The sequence below is a fragment of the Colossoma macropomum genome, unplaced genomic scaffold (assembly GCF_904425465.1).
Source record: "Colossoma macropomum unplaced genomic scaffold, Colossoma_macropomum, whole genome shotgun sequence".
NCBI lineage: Eukaryota > Metazoa > Chordata > Actinopteri > Characiformes > Serrasalmidae > Colossoma > Colossoma macropomum.
In genome coordinates, this window is record NW_023494805.1 from 38,850,112 (window position 1) to 38,864,958 (window position 14,847).

The window sequence follows — 14,847 nt, forward strand, 5'->3', positions numbered from 1 at the left end:
GTGTGTCCAAACTTTTGACCAGTACTGTACATGTATGTTTCAGCTGAGGGAGCAGTGGGCAGCATTCCTGGCCAATTTGGGGGTTTGCAATTCTATCAGCATCCCATTAACTGCCCACTTCCATTTGTTCTGCCAGTAGGACATTCATTTTATCTCTGACTAGACAAAGTGCACAGATGAAAGACTGACAAATCGAGGGACCTCAACAGGTGGAAATATCAACAAACTGCACCACTTTCCTCTCGGCCATTGAAGCTAAAAGAGCAGCCATGCCTGAGCCTGTGGCTCGGCTATGATAGAGCTAAACTCGGCCTGTGTGTTGTTTTCCTTGATTTAAAAAAACAACGAACTGGAGCCGATGAAATGATTAGCGATTAACACAATGAACTTAGACTAAGACTGTTATGGTGATAAATAAAACGATAATTCTAACACCTTTAGCATCTACATGACTGATAAAACTGTAATTTAGCGAGAGGACTACAATATAGCTACAATATAGCAGCATATAGCACAACGGCTGGGCTTCAGCCTGACTATTTACACATTGTTGCCGTGTACTGGTTATATTTTGAAGCATAAATGTTTTTAAGTGTGAAAATGAGTATTATGTAAATGAGAGGAATTCATGCCTACTGAAAAACGTGAAATGCAATGCACAACATTACTTTTCCGTAGTGACATGCATAATACGTGGCAAAATACGTTCTTTCCTGAAAAGCAATGCGTGAGGATTTGCATTTTGAGCTAAGTGTTGAATTGGTATGAAAATTGAATACAGTCTGAATTTGAATGTAATAAAGGCACAACTATATTGCTTTCCACTCTGCAGTACTTTAAACAATGTAAAATCAATGTAATTGATCTTTTTTGGTTGCACTTTAATGAAGCAGATACATCTGAGGTACAAAAAAGTAGACAATCAGTGTGAAAACAGTGTAGTGGGGGTTTTGCTTTTCATTTTGGCATATATTCTGCACGTCACCTGTGAAAAAAAGTAATGCCACGTGTGCACTGCATTGCACTGTTTTCACTGCTATGCTTGCATTTCAATGAGGAAAATCTGTTTAAAGTACTGCGTAATGGAAAGCAGTATAGTCGTGCATTCGTTACATTTCAAAGTGGATTGAATTCAAATCATGAATTCAGCATTTCGTTTGTAAAATGCAATTCTGCATGCGGTGTTTTGCAGTTTAGAGGTCAAGCGATGTTATATGGGTTTTGTTCTTTTTCATTTTGGCACATATTCTGTATGTCACCAGTGGAAATTTAATGTTGTGTGCATTGCAGTTCACGTTTTTGTGTACGTGATTGCTTTTCATTTTGGCCTGAATTCCTCTCAGTAGTATTTAAGCACTCATTCTGAAACACGATAGTATTTAGAGCTTATGAAATGCTGTTTGGGCCAGCCTTAGTCTTATAAGAGTATGGAAAAAATACATGCAGTTAAATATGTGCAAACTTTTGACCCACTTTGACCCATGTATACAGAGCTCTGGGTAGCATTCCTGCACTATTCTTGGTTTAGGATTCCATCAGCGTCCCTTTGGCTGTCCAATTCCCTTTGTTTTGCTAGTAGGATGTTCTCTTAAAGTGGTTGCCCAATTCATCCCTGAATACATGAAGTGCACAAATGAAAGACTGACAAATCGAGGGACTTCAACAGATGGAAATCTCTTCTCTTTTTTTTTTCCTCCATTCTGTCTGAAGCTTTGACAGCTGTTGATGCTGGTATATGAAACGGACTGCGCTGGAATACGTACAAGAACCTGCACTGCTGCGTCAGCGCCTACAGCTCTCTGATGCATTATGAAAAAAGCATTTTCCTTTTTTCTGCTTCCCTCCTCTTTTTTCCTCTCTTTAGTCTGTTCCTCTCCAGCTTTAGTTTTGACAGAGTGAGCTCTTTCTTTCCTTTTCCAGTGTCATTTTCGTAAAAGCGCCGCTTTAGGAGGATGTTTTGAATAAAGTTGACAAAGAAGAGGCTGTAAAGACTTTTTGCTCGGCTTTCAAGGCTCCCAAACTAAAATAATGTACTGACAAAGTAAGGAAATTGAATTTTAAGCAGTTCCGAGAGATTTCAAGTGCTGAACGCGATTGTCGCAAAGGATCCGAAAGAAGCAACCAAGGACAAAAACCGTGCACCTTTGTGTTTGGTATGGCTTTGGCACCTCAACAATGATAACATCTATTCTATATCAGATTACCATGTGATGCAAAAAGCACGGAAATACCACTGCAGAAGCTCGCACAGGTTAGAAAATTAACTCACGTCTTTGTTACTCTTGGCTTAGAGACGACACGTCGAGCCATCCAGCTCAGATATTAGATTCACCCTAATTATTCTCATAATAGGATGTCGGCCCCCAGGCTGTGATAACCGCTAATTGCGACGGTTAGGCCATTACCCAAGTCATGGTCTGTAATTTCAGTCATGCAGACCAAATAAAGGCATTTCATTAAAGCTCCAACTAGGAGGATCGCATCAGAGAGACTTTGTTCTGTGGAACTCGACGCTCTGAAACCAGTGGAAAGCTTTCAAGTTTATGACTGGACTGCTATTAAAATTAGAAGAAATTTTTCCGCCAACGCCTTTTGAACAGATGCTGAAAACTTTTGGTAACAAACTCTAAAAAGGCAGCGTTTGTAAGGCTACGACACCCACATGAGCCTTTCATGACAACTGTCGTAAACTTAGTCAGATACAACCCTTCATTTATTAATTTCCAGTGAAAATGGAGTTAAAAATGATTAAAAGCTACAGAGAAAATGTGTCACCTAACAACCACCTAGAACACCTGGTAGACACCAAAACTGCCCCCATGAGACAAACAGCGCTTAAAGCTTTCATCTTTGAGAGAGAGGAGAAAATCAAGCTGCTTCAGATCTGAAAACATCCACAGGTGTTTCTGTCCATCCTTCCACTGTGAGAAGACGACTCAGCGCTGTGGGTCTGAAAGGATGTGTAGCTGTCAAGAAGCCTCACTGAGAAAAGGAAAGAACAATGGACTGACCACCCGAGAGTGGACTCCAAGCACTTGTCCTAGAGAGCTACAATCCTGCAGAGTTTAGTTCTAGCTTGTATCCAGTAAGCTGCCCTGCCCATTACTTAACTCTAATCTGATCCAGCCAATCATACACTTGGGAAAAGGTTAATTAGCTGGAGTAGGTGTGGCAAATTGTGGTTGAAACTAAGCTCTGCAGGAAGGTATCTTTCCAAGACCGGGGGTGGACACAACTGGTCCAGACCAACAACGTCATTGTCCAATGTCATTGAGATTACTTTGATTATGAGAAGCAGAAAATGCAACCAACTTTTAAGACCGAACCTTGGAGGTGTGGCTGCAGATTTCTTTGAAAATCCGAAAGCAAGTCTCCTGAAAAGAGTGGACGCTTCTTCTGCTTCTTTCCTGACACCGAAAAATCATTAACTTGTACTTATTGGCCATTTTGACTCTAAATTAAATAAATGAATGGTGGTCTCTGGCTTAGTGATGTCGCCTCACAGCAAGAAGGGCCTGGGTTCGATTCCCCGGCCGGGCAGCCAGGATTCTTTCTGTGTGGAGTTTGCATTGGCCAATTGGAGATGCTAAATTGTCCCTAGGAGTGATTATGTGCATCTGCCCTGTGATGGACTGGCGACCTGTCCAGGGCGTTTCCTGCCTTCCACCCAATGACCGCTGGTTTAGGCTCCAGCAACCCAGGAGGATAAGTGGCTTAGATATTGTGTGTTTGTGGTCTCTGACTTACACTACATAAACTTTCAGGCTTATTCCAACAAGCATGAGTTGTCGTAAAGGCTGCTTTTGCCAATTTCAATGTAATATCACCCCAGAAAGTGTTACAACAACTGATACTTGTTGAAATAAACATTTATAAATGTCTGTATTGGTTTACATCAGTTGTTATGAAAGGTTTATGTAGGTTTCATGTAGCCTACCTTCAGTAAAGTATCTCTAAACCTGCTAATATAATTCTTTCCACAGTGGAGTCTCGATATAATCGGATGTTTAATTAATTTAAACATTCCATCCAAAAGTCTGTATGACTGAATTAGGACCTTATTTGTTTCCTGATTGTGGAAAAGCATTAATTCCTTTCTGAATGCATCTGTAACTCAGAGGTGAATCTCTGATATCCTCCAGCGCATGAGAGCACCCACTCGTCTTACAATTCATAAAGGTCCACTCGTCGTAGGGCACGTAGCACTAGCGGGACACTATTCATCCATTATAAACGGATTCATCCAATATGAATGACCAGCTCCGGCGTTATCTTTGGCCCAGCGCATGCTGGACTAGCCTGGCACTCCTTTCCGTCACCATTATCTCAGTAGGCAGGGGAGCCTTGTCTTTCAGCCAGAGATTCACGGTTGAAAAATGGCTCCAGCTCCTCTGCTCGATAAAGCAGCAGGACAAAGCCCCCCTGCTGTAGCACTCGGACTCTCCCTGTTCTTCTCTATGGCTTACTTTCTCTGTCCTTTTGCACCAATTCTTTTGTTTCAGCAGGTCTAAAAACGTCTAAGTGCCTTCTAGAAGTCTCCCTGTTTCAATTCTAACACTATGTGCAATATTCTCTGTACACAGTGCACTGAATCTGCTGTCTGGAGTTTTGTGGGGGAGTACTGTATCAAATTCAACACTTCCAGTGTACAGAACTCTCTAGGGGTGTGAATCGCTGAAGACCCCACAATATGATATTATTGTAAGATTTGAGCCTTACAATTCTACTGCGATATTTATAGATTTGTTATGTGCAAAGTGTTTACACCTTCATCTCACTTCCCTCTTCAGTCTGTTCCTCTCCAGCTTTTCGACAGAGTGAGCTCTTTCTTTCCTTTTCCGGTGTCATTTTTGTAAAAGTGCCACTTTAGGAGGGTGTTGCAAATAAAGTTAACAAAAATGAGGCTGCCAAGACTTTTTGCTTGGCTTTCAAGGCTCCCAAACTAAAAAATTATACCAACAAAGTAATGAAAATGAATTTTAATAATACTAATTCAATAATACTAACTTCTGCTAGCACCCCTATGGGACTCAAGTAGCTTGTTATTGCTAAGATAACAGCAAATCACCATAAACACATTTGGCTCTAGTATATTATCTGGATATTATCAGTACACCGCATCCTGTTGCATTCCCTCATATGAACAGACTACATGCACCAATGCAACACAGCATCTGACCATTTATTTCTTCATTGAGAGAGAAGGTGACATCCAGTGTGACCATTAAAGACTGTTAAAGCTTTCCAAAGATGCATAAATTGACTTCATTTTCTCACATCCAGTATGAATTGCTTGGTTTTCTCTTTGCTAATCCAGCCCCATCCACAGGTTTCCATAAACACATTACGGAAAACAACATGTTGCTTTTTCTTGCAAAGGTGTTCCATGACATATCGCGATCAATAGTGTATAGGGGACCATTCACCGGCCTCTGTATTGGAATCCGAGATGAAACACGTGCACAGCAAGCAACCGAGGCTCTGACCAATGGCGGTGAAGTTCACATAACTCACCTCAAAGCGGATGAGTCCGAAATCGATAAGGCAGTGGCAGGCCAATCAAATAAAATAATGACCCTGTTTTGTAGGACGGAAGTCTTTTCTTAGGGGCACTCTGTCCCTGTCCGCCGCTTCCACTGGAGTCAGAACCGAACGCCTCCCATACGCTTGATCTTAATCTCAGGCTTAAGCTGGGCTGACACGCATCCACATTTACATGACAGCATCCCGTCTCTCAGAATCAATCATGCCATTAGCCGCTGACATATCTTTCAAAGCTGAGCAATATTAATGTGTCCGACAGCATTTGCAGATCTGACAGTGATCTAGTGATCTAATGCGGCTGCTTCAGAGCTCAGATGGTAATGAGGCAGTAACCGTGGCCGTCCCGACTCAGGGCTGTATATGTATGTCGGATAGGTGGGACACAGGCGATGTAAATAATGCATGGCCCTGACAGATGGAATTACACGTCAGTGCATGTGGTACATATCCTTACATATTCAAGCCGTGGAGGCTGCGAGAAATAATGGATGAGACAGTAGAGCCCAAAACCAAGAACTGTTTTTATTTCATCATTTATCAAAAGCTAATGGGAAAATTTTACTCTGTTGATGTTTCAACAAGAATACATTATACAGAGTTTAAAACAGAAACAGGTCCTGAAAAGCGTTCTTCGAGCAATGTGTTAGGAGAACCACTTTTGGTTCCCCAAATAACTATGTTTGAAAAAGAAAGAGTTATTCATGATTGATTAATATAATAACTTACTTTGTAGCATACTTTGTATGACATGTATAAACCGTTACTTGTTTGCGGTTAACAAATCAATTATTTTATGTAGCTCCGCCTTATCATGTATGTTCCCGACTTCTTGTCTTTGGTACAAGTAGTTCTCATGTTTCAGTTTGCCTTTGTCTAGGCCAGGGGTCAGCAACATATGGCTCTGGAGCCATATGCAGCTCTTTTACTGCCCTATTGCGGCTCCACAGCAGAATTAGATTTGAAGGTAAAAATAAAATAATCCTCCTTTACAGTAAAATAAAGCTCTGCTGATCGTTCAACACAGTTTAACAATAAATGGTCTTAAACACTGGAGTTAATGTAGAACTGCTAATTCACCAACGATTAACCCTGAAGGTTGGTGCACAGACTGCTGGTCACCATAGCAATGCAGACAACAGTCTCGCCTACCTAGTAGTTAAGGAAACAGCAAAGAGAAAGATTTAAGACGCACATTGATAATTTGGAGATGAATAGACTTATTTGCATTTATAATCACTCCAGCTGGTTTCCTGACGTTTAATCTGCAACGAGAAACTGTCAAACACTAAAAAGTCATAAAGCTGAAGCTTCACGTTTGACAACTTCTTGTTTGAATTGTCCCGTTCCACCTTAAATGATACAGCAGTTACGATCTGGCATCTCTGGCACCATTTAAGGTGGAATGAAAAAATTCGAACAAGAAGCTGGTGAATGAGAAGCTGACACCAAAATCAGCTTAAATCCAGCTGAGATGCCAGCAGCGAGTGAAGACACTTGTAGAGCTTCAGCTCCTGAATGAGGTGAAGAAACTCTATGTTCTCCTCTCACTGGAAAGCCTCCTGCACAACAGTACCGTTTGCCTGTTTTGTGAGGATCATAGGGCCTTTTTTGATATATATTCTGCCAATATATTCGTTTTTAACATATATTCTGTCCTTTTTTCCCAGTGAAATTCCCAAAAAAATTGCATAGTTTTGTGGTGGAAAAATCACATCAGAATATCTCACATTTTCGTGTCACTTGTTCACATCGTGTTCAGTGTGTAACAGCCTGAATGAACGGTAAAGAGTGGACACATGAAATACTGAAAAAAGAGTAAATTTTGTTGTCAAGGCTTTTATGTCATTTTTTATTAAGTATGTGACCCTGAAAACCGAATAACGCTTTTTGACTGGAATTTCTATACAGCGAGGGCAGTCTTTGACTTTAGCACATTCCTGTATATCATATTCAATATTATTGAAAAACGCTGTAATATTAAGAATATATGAGAAATACAGTTTATCAGAAATCATATTTGCTCTTCTTGGCAGTGGACCCAGACGGTTAGACTAAATATGATGTTCTTTTCTGATCATTTTTTATCTTTTCTTTTGAAAAAGGTTTAGTGGCCCAGTTTAAACCAAAACTGACATATTCAAAAGATCACACATTGCTTTTTATTCCAAGTGGACTTACTGAATAGTCTTTCCTGAGATTTACTGAAACCACATGCTTCTCACCTTTTCTATGACTCACTTGCAATTTAAAGTCAACCATTTATAACAGCAATAAGAGACCAAGTTTAAATTGAGAGCAATTCTTCATGTTCCTTCAAGCTCATCTATAAAAAGCCGGTGCCTGATTAAATGAGATTAAACACTGCGATTGAGCTGATCTATGATACTCGCTCCATATTTGGTGCCTTAAAATAGAAAGCCCTTTTCCCCCAATTTAGTCAAAGCAGGCTCATTTTGTAGTGTGAAATTGTGCAAAAGAACAAAATAGTCCTCATTTCTGAGGGATCAGAGAAAACGTACCATAGCACGCTCAGTGATGAAGATATACAGGTAAATAACAGGAAATCCCCTTTTAGCACAGACAAATAAGTCAAAAGTGAACATTTTTTAAGGGCCCATGTCTTACATTTTCCACCATAATTCATTTTACATGACCTCTCTTTGTCCCTTAGAATTCAACAGGCTGTTTTTGTTACAGTGCCTTTAAGACTGATGTGTGTAAATGAGCTCTGTTTTGATTGGCTACCCTCATTTAAAAAGCAGTTTGGGCTGAAACACTCCTCATAGCTCCAGCATGAGTGGGCGGAGCTAAAGTACTGTAGGCTGAATCAGTGGATATATATTCAAATGTGTCAGTTTTTGTGACAACACAAACATATAACACGCTGTTTATGCAGCTTAGCTTTCATATATGGACTGTATGGACTGGGGAGTGAATGGTATGTTTAACACCTCCTCCCATCATAGAATACTACCAAGATGGGAGGATAGGGGCTAGAACGTGCTCCCTCCGAGACACACTGCATCTTTTCAAACTGCTACCTATTCTAAACCAACATCATTGGACAGCTCAACACGCTGTAACGAATACACTGATGAGGCAGACAAGGAGGTGGGGCAAAAGTGCTGGCTCAGAGGGTAGGCAGGAAAGAAGGACTGGACAGGGGAATGACCTGGTAAACAGACAAGAAACTAGACAGAGAAACGAACAGGGGAAAACAGGAACCTGGTCAAAAGACTGGATACAGCTGGATGGGAAACTGGACAGTGGACTGAACGTGGGACAGGACAGGAGATGGGATGAAGTCCCGAAGAGATGGGACTAATGGCGGGTCAGGAGACTGAATTAGGTATGGGGCAGTAGACAAGTAGAAGATCGGAAATGAGATAAGACCTGACAACATCAACATCAAATATCAAACAATGCTGGCTGGGCAACAATGGAAACACAGTGGTATAAATACTAACACAGAAGACAAGGAACACCTGAGACTCATGAGAGGGCAGGGCTAGGAAACAAGGAACAGGTGAAGGCTGAAGTCAGGGCAGGACAGGGGAGGAGCGAACACAGTGTCAAAAGCACATGGCACTAGAAAACAAAGGCACATGACACAGGGAAACAAGAAAACAAAGGCAAAAACAGAGAAAGACAGAGAGTGACAGGATGTCACACACACTTGGAGGAGAATGCTAACCAAGTCTCGCTGAGCAAGACGTGAACTTGTAGCATGTATTCATCCGGGGAGAACTTGTTAAACTTTTGTTGTTTCACCACAAACAAGGATTATGTGCCCTCTAAAATGTAACCCCAAATTCCTTTAATGCTCTCTTAATGTCTGAAGAACAATCGGTAAGACAAGCAAAAACAAGCTAGCTGCTAAATGCTGACAGAACTGCAAGATGCAATGTTCATCACATATATAATGTGCTCTCGCCACATGCGACTAAAATTTCAGTTATTTAGGGGTGAGCTTTTCAGCCATGCTATCCATACAATCTTAAAAAAGATGGTTCTTCAAGGGCTCTGGTTCTATTTAGAACCATGAGTTATGTATAGAACAATTTGCATGCTTAAATGGTTCTTTGCATGGTGAAATCGTTCATCAGATTAATGGAGAATGTGTTCTGTGGTTCTATATAGCACCACAAGGGTTCTTCTATTGGTATGATGTCAAGCTTGTAACAATAGAAGAACTCTTTTAGGTGCCAAATAGAATCATTTTTGTGGTCTAAACAGAACCATTCCCTTTACTAAAGAGCCCTTATAGAACCATCTTTTTAGGTTTACAACAGGCTTGTTGACGAGTGCACCCTACGATCGCCCTCTACTTTGAGCTCCGCCTTCACAAGACATTGGATTGGTTTTGAAATTTCACTCTTGGGTTCTCGCGCTAATAAGTCCACATTCTCACCCACGTTTTCTCGTGGTTGTCCCCAAACAGTCTCATTACGAGATCACATCTGGCCCTGCAAAGCTACCCATTCAGAGAGAGCGATGCCAGTTATGCTCTGTTGGACTCCTGGCCATGGATGGCTGTGGCATCATTGGGGATCGAACTTGGAATCTCCCGATGATGGGCCACTTTTGATACATACACTCTCAGAAATAAAGGTACAAAACTGTCACTGGGGCAGTTCCCCTCTTGTCACTGGGGTGGTACCCTCAAGGGTACGTCATCTCATCTCCAGGCTTTTTATTTTATTGTTCTGTTTTAAAACATTCAGTTATGAAAAGGTACAAATACAAACTTTTCACCTGGAAAAACTTATTTAAGGTTCACAACTGGACCTTAAAACCACTGATGTACCTTTGAGGGAACATTTAGACTGTCTGTACCTTGATGAATGAAAAATATACCTGCACAGAACCTTTATTCAGTGTAGAAATTGGGCATTTCAGTGTAATTTAGTTGAACATAATTAGACATTACCATCATGTTACTCAAAATAATTACCTAGCACTTTGAATTTGATCTTCCCTGGTTCAAACCTGGTTAATACATGGAACGTAAGATCTACCAGAAAGACTCAGGAGGCAGGAGTGATGGAAGATAATATTTTAATCCTTGATAAGATTTTACAGTTTGAAGATCACAAATTTTAAGAACTAAAGAGTCTTTAGTATAAGTCCCATCCTCAGCCCAGCCGAGTGCTGAGACCCTTGCAGATCCTGCTGGACAGGGACAACAGGGGCCGAGCCCACTCCCTGGACAACCAGGTGGGGACCAAACTGGTGGTGATGGGGAGGAAGGAAGAGAACATTGAAATGTCGGCACCTAAAAGCAGCAAACAGGTACATGAGTTAAGTCATTTTAACGACAGGTGGAGTTGATCAGAGCAACGAATGAATGAGTAGCATTGGAGTCTTCCTGGCAGAACTTGCGCTAAAGCTTCCATGAACTGCAAAAGAATGTAAGCAGTTAGAAAGTTGGCTGTTTCAAAGAGGCTCTAAAGTCAAGTGCTTTTGCTTTTGGCAAATCAACACACAAGGTCAAATGAAATTCTCGACAGTGAATCATTTATAGCAACAAACAACATACATGATATATCTAAACCTCCACTAAGATGGGTTTAAAACATCCTGCTGTGCCAGAACAGGATGCAATTTATCAGCTATTTCAAAAATGTTAAGGCAATTAAGTTGGATGATGAGTGAGATCATCATTGTAAGGAAGATGAATGTTTGCTGAATCCCAGAATCTAGGATCATGTTAAAATGTGAGTAAGTAGTCCAGGAATGCAAGAAGCTGCTGAGTCCAGCTGGTCAGCACCTGGGAATTACTTCTTATCTATAGTCAGCGAGGCAAAGATTTTACTTTAAACAGATTATGACAAACCTTCAAACTTGCAGAGGAGGATAGGCTCTCCTTTTGAGTCTTGGTTCCCCTCAGTGGTTCTTCCTCATGCTCTTAGAGAGTTTTTCCTTTTGAGTCTTGGTTTTTCTCAGTGGTTCTACTTCATGATCTTAGAGCTTCTCCATTCGAGTCCTGATTGCTCTCAATAGTTCATCCCCCAATCCTTAGGGAGTTTCTCCTTCTGAGTCTTGGTTCTTCTCAGTGCTTCTTCCTCATGTTCTTAAGGAGCTTCTCTTTTTGAGTCTTGGTTCTTCTCAGTGCTTCTCCCTCATGCTCTTAGGGAGTTTCTCCTTCTGAGTCTTGGTTCTTCTCAGTGCTTCTTCCTCATGTTCTTAAGGAGCTTCTCTTTTTGAGTCTTGGTTTCTGTCAGTGGTTCTACCTCATGATCTTAGGGAGCTTCTCCTTTTGAGTCTCGGTTCTCCTCAGTGTTTCACCCTCGTGCTCTTAGGGAGCTTCTCCTTTTGAGTCTTGGTTCTTCTCAGTGTTTCTCCCTCATGCTCTTAGGGAGCTTCTCCTTTTGAGTCTTGGTTCTTCTCAGTGTTTCTCCCTCATGCTCTTAGGGAGCTTCTCCTTTTGAGTCTTGGTTCTTCTCAGTGTTTCTCCCTCATGCTTTTAGAGAGGTCTTCCTGCTACTGTCTCCCGCGGTGTAGCTCATTAGGAGGCTCGACCTGGATTTCTGTAAAGCTGCTTTGGGACAATGCTTGTTATAAAAAGCCCCATACAAATTAAATTGTCTGGTCCTCCATAACATTTATCTGAAACACTGATGCAGAAAAAAACAGAGTAGGGACATCTCTTAAATTCTCCTTTTTGATTTCAACTCACCAATAAACAAAGGCTCATTCAAGGTATTCCAGCTTTCTTCTCGGATATAATACCACATTCCAGTCTGATTGCTTGGGAAGAGATGTAACAGTATAGTGCAAGTAGAGTTGCACAATATGTGATGTATGGTTAATGTCTCATTGGTTTGTGAGTGGCTGTAAAAGGCTGTAGTATAAGACCTCTTGTGCTGCATAGTGACCAAGCTTAGATGACCCTGATAGACACTCATATATATGAGTGATCTGATAAATCACAGGCATGCTCATGGTCAGACATACATTTTTCCCATTGAAACCTTGCTATCTTTAACCATGTCACACAGAAATGCAGTTGAGCACTGATGTGTTTTGTCATATGACAAATCATATTGCATTGCAATATATGTAGTTCATGCTGTGCAGCCCCACTGCAGTGTCCTTGACAACACAGGTTATGATTTGTTCTCTTCCTTTGCGGTTGTTGGAGAGATTTATACATGGGAAGGCATGTAGATTATAGGGCAATATACCAACAATGTGAAAAACGAAAGAGAAATGTGAAATATCTGAATTCTTTTCTTTTTTTTAAAGTCTTTCACAAGAAATTTGTCAGCCTAGGTTTGACCAGTAGCTCCAACCTGCCATTGCCTGAATGGCATCCACTCGGATATGATGCATCTGCCAACGCTACACCCATTTTCTACTTCATTAAAAGGAGATAAATGAACAACAAGCTCATTTTACTATGTAATGATGTTTGCCTGAGCTCAGAACATCTGCTTGGCGAAATGTTATGTGAGTAATAAAAGCCGAACAGTTGGCGCGTTTGGTCTTTGATTTTTTTTTTCTTACTCATAAATCAGAGAAATTCATATTGATGGCATGCTGTTGTTAATTGGAACACAGATTTTGATTATTGGAGCTATACTGAGCACGTTAACACAACCTATATTAGTGTTTATGCAATTGATGTCTAGATTCTGCTATTGTGGACGTCAGTACTTTATACTGTACATCATTGTGCTGTAGGGAATGGTGAAAACCTGTCAGCCAAACAAAAGTGCTGTTAAGAGCCATGGCGAACGACGTGAGCTCAGAGCCATGCCCACATGCACTGATGAGAGGTGGCTTGAGGCAAGTGCCTGAGCTGAACATGCCGAGAAGAGCCACAGGTAGCTGCAGTCCAGTGGCCGCTATGCTAGACATAAGGCCCAGGAGGCAATGCCATAGAGTCACCCATGGCTCTTGTCGGCACTTGGGGCTTGGATGTTGACTATGTTCCACTCACTGCGGCTTTCGTTGGCACTTAAGGCTCAGGCACTGGCCTCAAACCGCCTCTCATGACTCTAATCTGCGTTTGCCAGGTTTTCCCTGATGTCCATGGTGCCAAGAGGCTTGGGCGCCAGCCTCTCACTGGCACATTATGTATATACATAGAAGGTTGCTAAAGGAAAAACCAACATAAAGAGTCTTAGTGAGATGGGCCAGCACGAGCTAGCAGAACAGCATCAGTGCACCTCGGCATAGATTCTAACTCTGGAACTCTACTGCAGGGATGCAGGGACACCGTTCCTCCACAAGATATTCCCTCAGTTGGTGGTTTGATGATGGAGGTGGAGAGCACTAAAATCTTCCATAGGTGTTCAACTGGGTTGAGATCTAAAGACTGGCTATAGCATATGTTTTACATCATATTGATACTCATCAAACTATTCAGTGACCCCTCATGACCTGTGGATCCTGAAAGAGGCAGAGCCGTCAAACTCCCTCACTGTAGGGGTCAAGCATTCAGACCTGTACTGTTCTCTTGGTGTACGCTGCGCATGCACTCCCCCACTCTAAGACTATGGTGGAGTGACTCATGTGACTATATTACTGTTGTCCACATCCCTGTAGACCAGCGCTGGTGGTTTGGACATAACCAAACTCTCAAAGGGTCAGTCATCTTTGTAATGAGGGGTTCATGTACTGTAGCCCTACTATAGCATCCCTCTCTATATAGTTGTGGATGGACTGTTCTTGCAGAGTCTGATCATGCTCTGTGTAGACATTCTCAGTCTCTTTTTCCAAACATATCGCATTAATGTTCGAGCATCACACTCACTGGAAATTATGCTTTCAACCACAATTACCAACAAAAACACTTCCTGTTTACTGTTGTCATTTCTACAAATCTAAATGCAGATGTCACTCTAGTCACTACTCATAGTGTTCGACTACGTCATTAAGAACACGTCGCCATGTTGGTAGGTCAGCTGTAACTCTGACTGTGCTCTGAGAGAGCTTGTCTCATCACTGTTACTGAAGCTACAACCCAGCAGGTGGATGAAGACCAAGCAAAATAGACCAGAATGACCACAAAAACATGAAAGGAAACATGAAAGGGTATGTGGACACTTTAGAAAGTCTCCAGAAAATGCTATAAGGAGATATAGATAGGATATAGGAGATTAGCTAGATTCATTTACTGTATACGTAAAGCCTGCACATCTCCAGAGTTCAGAACATTTAAATGTGTGAGATATTACAAGAACTCATAAAAGTGTCTACCAATACTGCCAAAGCATCATCAGCTTACCTCAATAATGCACACATCATTAATCAGGAAATGCATCAAGCTTTTGCTTGGAATTGTTTATTGAGCAG